Source organism: Oreochromis niloticus, linkage group LG22 (genome assembly GCF_001858045.2).
Source record: "Oreochromis niloticus isolate F11D_XX linkage group LG22, O_niloticus_UMD_NMBU, whole genome shotgun sequence".
Classification (NCBI taxonomy): domain Eukaryota; kingdom Metazoa; phylum Chordata; class Actinopteri; order Cichliformes; family Cichlidae; genus Oreochromis; species Oreochromis niloticus.
In genome coordinates, this window is record NC_031985.2 from 7,230,002 (window position 1) to 7,236,744 (window position 6,743).

Here is a 6,743-nt window from a genome sequence, read left to right on the forward strand (position 1 = left end):
CAATCATACCACTCAGTAAAAGAACAGTTAAGAGAAATCATTAAAAACCCAAATTCCCATAACACTCATACCCATAAAGAGTGAATCTAAACTTCTCACCAGACCTGTACACTGGATGACGTCACAGTGGCTGAGCCCATCCATGCTACTATCATCTAGCGGTTGCTAGGCAACAGTCATTCAAACGTCGGCGGGGCTTGGCAATTATCAAAGGGAGGTGGGCGGGGCCTATAGAACACGAGCCCATAAATATACCTCCAGAACTCCATAAACATCTGCGATTTAGTTCAGAGTGCATTCATGCATCACAACAGCGAGCAACATTCAAACACATTTAGTTCACAAAGAGCAGACATACCTGCCACAACATCAGCCCCCCAGCAATTTGTTTCCACTTCTCCAATTCAGAGTCAAAGAAGTAGAAATACAACCTTAATCATGACAACTCCACATAGTTACTCCTCAGTGGAAACATGGAAGTCCTTAAGCGACTACTTTTTTGGTGCAATTGTACCACAGTGGCGATCTCTGCAGTTAAACCCAGAGTCCTGCAACACTAAGCTGCCTTCCACTTTGTTAAAGGACATGTTGAAACTTTGCTCCATGTTAGTGGATGCAACAGAGACAACCATGGAGAAGGGAGCTCCGGTGTCCACACAGACAGAGGAGTGTCTTCAGACAGTGGACGCTGATTCCCATGAGAAAACAGAGGTAACAGGAGCAAAGGAAGGCATCGTAACAGAAATATCTGTAGACAACTGTGGTGATAATAAAAAAACAGAAACTCCAGAACTGGAGACAGAGGCCAGTGCATGTCTTCAGCATGAGGACACACAATCCCAAACCACAGCCACAGCAGAACCAAGAAAGAGCTGTATGAAGAAAAAGTCCACAGCTGATACAAAAGACTTGGACAAAATAGAACCTTGTCCCATGAAAAAGCCTGCAATGCCAGCTGCATATGAGTCAGACGTTGATAACCGCAAGGAAACAGAGGCAAAAGGAGCAAAAGACAGCATCCTGAAAGAAATATCTGTAGACAACTGCGGTGATAATAAAATAACAGAAACTCCAGAACTGGAGACAGAGGCCGGCAAATGTCTTCAGCATGTGGACACACAATCCCAAGCCACAGCAGAACCAAAGAAAAGCTGTATGAAGAAAAAGCCCCCAGCTGATACAAAAGACTGGGACAAAATAGAAGCTTGTCCCGTGGAAAAGCCTGTGATTCCAGCTGTACATGAGTCAGAAGTTGATTCTTCTTCTGTCATCAGTCTGGCATCTGATGATCTGTCTGCAGAAAAAATGTATGTTTATGCAGTTATTCAGTTGGTAGTTTCACGGGCCTTAAAGAAAGTCTCCTCTAAACACAAAGACTCCACATGGATTCTCACTCCTAAATCCAACTGTCATCGTCTGCTTGAGAAAATCTGGCCTGAAATTGAGGGAAAACATTTGGATCTATCTCCAAAGAGGCTGACCAGTATTGAGAAAGCCATTTTCACCAATCTTTGTAAAGCACATAAGTGCAAGGAAAAACATTTGATTTCAAGTCTGAAGGAAGAGCTTGAGGACAATATTACTGTCCCAACATCCACCAAACATCTGCTGGCATTACCCAAAAGAGTACTCACTTTATCTAAAAACCGAGACGAGTACAGAGAACTTGTGGAATGCTTTGCTAGAGATCTGGTTATGCACGCAATGAGCAACATAAAGGGGTTGAAGAAATGGCGTCCAGCTGAAGAAGTTATACAGAGGCTTACCGAAAAATTCTGGGCTAAAATTGTGTCCCAAAATCTTGAAATCTCCTTGGAGAACATGGAAGATCTCACTGTGAGAGTATACAATGAACTCCGGGAAAAGTGGAGAGGTGCTGACAATGTCCTGGGGTTTATGAATAATGGAAATCCAAGACTTGACAAAATGATTGTCAGAATTTTCAAAAGTAAGGCCCCATTGAGAAGACCAAATATCTTCTCTAGGATGTTTTCATGTGTACGCTAAAGTTTACCTGAAACATGGTGGCGTTACCAAGATTACTCACTTTATTTAAAAGCCCAGAAGAGTAACAAGGACTTGTGGAACTGTTCACTAAAGATCTGATTATACCAGATATAAGCAACACAAATTAGGCAGCAAAATTGCCTCAATGTTTTTTTTTGATGTGCATGCTGAAGTTTACCTGACACCTGCATCTGATTGTGCAGGTGTCGGGTATCTGAGTCTTAATCTGACTGACTGTTAAAATTGGGGATTCTAAACTACAACAGACTGGCAACAACATAATTGGCGACAACATAATTGGCAATCAGACCAGCCTGGATAATAATCATTTTACAACATGAAATTATTACCAACAAATAATAAAGAACAAAAAAATAAAAAAAAAAGATCTTCATTTTGAGCTTTGTTTTATTTGTCTTCAGATTGTGTATACATTTTCAGTTTAGGCCTTTTGTTCTCCTCCGTAAATTAAAAACTTGTGCACCCAATTCTTGCTTTTTAAAGTCATTAAAGATACAATACTGTACAATCATACCATTCAGGTAAAAAAAAACAAAAAAAAAACAGTTCGGCTAAATCATTAAAAACCCAAATTCCCATAACACTCATACCCATAAAGAGTGAATCTAAACTTCTCACCACACCTGTATGATTGCACATTTGTCAAGAAATTACTATTCCTGTTACCAATTTTGCCCAGCAAAATATATGTGGAGGGGCCAAAGGCTTTGTACATTACCATACACAAAACAAAACTATGATTTGTTTAAGGTCTGTCAATATCAAACATTAAAATAGTTGACAGCAAAGGGTCCACAATTAAAAAGTTTTTCTAGCAATACAAAGTCCTGTGTCACCTCTAAGGTTCAAACATGTAAAGTGAAACACACACTTGTTTCATAGCACATGAAAATAAAAACAAACAAAATATTAAATCATGATACATCCTAAGTGCAGAGCCAGCACTGGATAGTTCAGGTGTACTATAATCAAGTGGTAATGTAAAAAGTAAACTTGTATACATAAATCTAATACACAGAACAAAGTTTAAAACATCTGAAGAAACTATTCCCCAAACCCAGCTGTGTAAAAACACTGGACAAAGGAACATTAACTTACACGTTACAATGTGCATTAAATGTGCAGTTACTAAAGAAGACGAATGAATTAGGAACGTGTTGATAGTTATTGGATCTTTTGTAAGTACTTCAGTAATAACTTCAGACTCGATAGTTTTCTTTATTTCTAAGTGTTTGATGTGTAGATTTAAGAAGAAAGAGACAATTATGAACGAATGATTACATAACAATTCAGCCCTAGTAACTATTTTTGAATTCTTTCTTTCTTCCACACTTGTTCTTTAGTAACTACACTCCATGGTGTGGAATGTGTTTTGGAGGAAGGCAGGTTCAGGGTTTAGATAATCAGCATCATGGGCTCATCCGATCAGAATGAGAATAAGCAGTCATCTAATCATTCACAGGGTTCTCCTTTTATTCTCAACTCAATAAAGCAAAGAATGAAAGACACACATGGACTGCTATCTCTGAAAGGAAATAAAGTATGATTTAAGTAACTCAAAGTAATACATAAACTCAGGAGACTCAAAGAGAAACTCACCTCAGCTGCCGCCCCATGTGGGAGTGAAGGAAGAGTGAGGGGTAGGTGAGTGCAGTCCTTATATAATGAGTGACAGGTGAGTGCAATTAAGGCCAAGCACCACACCCAATTAAAGGTGAGGAAAAGAAACAAGGTGCATCTGGTGAAGTGAATGTGCTAAAAGGTGAGCCTTTACAACAGCCGCCCCCATATTTCTATTGAGAAATATGTTGAAAGGGTTAAAGTTGTTCTTTTTCATGAAGCGGGGGCAGAGGAATCAGACATACTACAGGTCTAATATAGGTTCAGGGGGTCGACCTGGAGGTCAACGCAGGCCAGATAGTTCAGGGGGATGACCATGTAGCCAGCGGTGGCGGCAAAGCAGGTCCAAATGCCAACCGCGTGGGATGCAGCTGCAGGCCCCGACCTGCAGACCGTCAGGCAGTTTTGCAGGTGCTGGGTGTAATTGACGGGACTTGGCAGGGGCAGGACCAGGTGATCCAGGAGCAGGTGGCGCCCTGACCACTGGCGGAAGGTTAGCCACAGGCGGTGGAACTGGTGATAGCGGCACTGCCGGTGACGACGTAGGTACTGCTGATGGTAGAGTAGGAGGTGGCTGAATGAATTCAGAGCCATCAGTGGACACGAGGATGTGCTGGAGCGGTTCACCTGAACCTGAACTGGAAGATGTGAACAAACATTGGGCATGCGTGGAACTGCTCTGGGGTTGGAAGTCTGTGATCGGACCTTGAAGTGTCCATCCTAAGCGGGTTTTGACTGCTGAAGGAGATCCAAATGGTCCATGTCTAATTGGTGCAATAGGCGTAATAAGGTGGGTATGATCAGAGCCTATGAGCAGTAGTGGAGCTGCTTTGTTAATAAAGGTTAATGGGATACCTTGGAGATGCTTGTATCTTCGTTGGAGAGATGATACGGGGTAGGTGTGGTCTGAAAGTGCTAAGTGACTTGTAGCGAAGGCATTATTAACTGTGTAAGTTTTCTCTGGATGTGCGATGGGAGAAATCTTGAAACTCACAGAAGAACCTTGAATAGTTTCAACTTCTTGATGGACAGTTCTGAGTGATAATTTTTCAGCTTTCCCAGTTAGGTGGAGATGCCGAGCTGTTGATGTCAGAAGCATGGTGCGTTGGGAGCCATCGTCAAGTACGGCATGTGTTTCAAGAGTTCTTTTGCCATTACGCAGGAGCACTTTCACAACTTTTAATAGTACACTGGGACAGTCACTAGGTTTATCAAAGTACAGTGTACTCACTACAGGATTAACTTCAGTTCTAGGTCTCTGATTCACCTCACACAGGATCTGTAGATGTCGTCCCATGCAGGAGGCACATGCTTTCCTCAGATCACACTTTGCAGCCTGATGAGTTCTAGCACAACGCCAACACCGTTTGTTTCTCTTTATCCAGTTTATCTTCTCATCCTTTGTCTTGTTGATGAACTCAGGGCACTTGCTAATGTGGTGTTCAGGTGAGCAACAATATGCACATCTTGCCTTAGTCATTATGATGGGTTGTGCTGCCTGTACAGGATCGGATGGATTTGTCCCATGTAATAGTGTTGTATGTGGAGAGGTGTACTTACGGGCAGGTCGTGGCTGGTTAAAGGATGAAACCGGACTACTGTCCTTTCTTGGTTGACACTTGCATTCCATTTGCAACCAGGATGAGAACAAAGGTAAGTCATACATCATATCTCCTTGTTGCCTGTAAATGTGCCGTTTGAAGCGACTGGAATGCTCTGCAGGCAACTTTTCAAGTAGGCGCTCGACATGGGAGCCACAATTTAGTTCTGTCTGTCCTTGATCACCCATGGTGCTAAGCAAACCAACTAAAGCTTGCACACGAAGAGCAAAGTTATCCAGAGTCCGACCATCACCTGCTCTGATAGGAGGAAGCTCCAGTATATTCCGTAGCTCTTTCAATGCTAGCTGTCTTGGTTGCCCATAACGCTCATCAAGGGCTTTGATGGCTTGAGTGTATGGGTCAGGAGCATAGGAAAAGGAAATAGCTAACCGTTTAGCTTGGTCTACTTTCAGATGATCGAGAAGGACATGATATTTGAAATGCTCTGTCTCATGAGGGTCAAGCAGGTTAGTAAGGGCCATTCGTAACAGCCTATACTGGATTTCATCTTCACTGGTAAGGTCTGGGAAAGAAGGACCCTCAAGCTTATACACATGTGTTCTAGTGCTAGAGGAGTGACCCGAGCTAGCAGTAACAGGTACTAAAGGTTTCTGTTCATGTAAGCCATTGGATGTAGCTTGTTGCGGCTTTACAGGAGCGTGCTGCCTTGGTTCTGGAATGCAAACGAGAGGTTGAGCGGGGTCTTCATCTAGAGGAACAGCAGGTTGAACACATGAAATCTGGTGGGGACCTTGCAATGGCATGGCCAGGAAATTAAAAGGAGTCACATCTGGTGTAGGAAAAACTGGTCTAGGCAAACCACTTGAAGGAACTGCAGCATCTAATATTGTTGAATTAGGGAAAGGAGGGCTAGCAGCCGGAACTAAACCAGACTGACGGCTAATCTGTGGGGGCTGCAAGGGTGATTGACAGGTTGCTGTATCAATCACTGGGAACTGCTCATGTTGCTGATGCGTTTGGGGAATGGCTTGTAAACCGCATACAGAGGATTTGCTTTCATCAGATGAGACAGTATGAATTGAAGATCTGGAGGAACTGCGAGAATGGGGAGGAGATAACTGAATCATAAATTGCCTAATCTCCCTCATCGTCATCAGGAGTTCCCTCATCACCTCATCTTGATTGGTGGGTAAAGGAGCAGGGGATGTCTCTGGTTGGCTTTCTGACTCTCTGTCAGGATCCTGCAGCCCATGTGTGTCTATGTCACTATGCTGGCATTCTGTTTGACTCTCTGTATCACATCTAGCACTGATACTCCCAGGGTACTGAACGTCATATTGCTGCAGGTAGGTAGGAGGTCGCCTTTCACGACCGGAACGTCTCAAATCTTCAGTCAATGGCTGCTGTGAATCCATGATGATAACACTACTCCGGCTCGGAGGACCATGTTTTGGAGGAAGGCAGGTTCAGGGTTTAGATAATCAGCATCATGGGCTCATCCGATCAGAATGAGAATAAGCAGTCATCTAATCA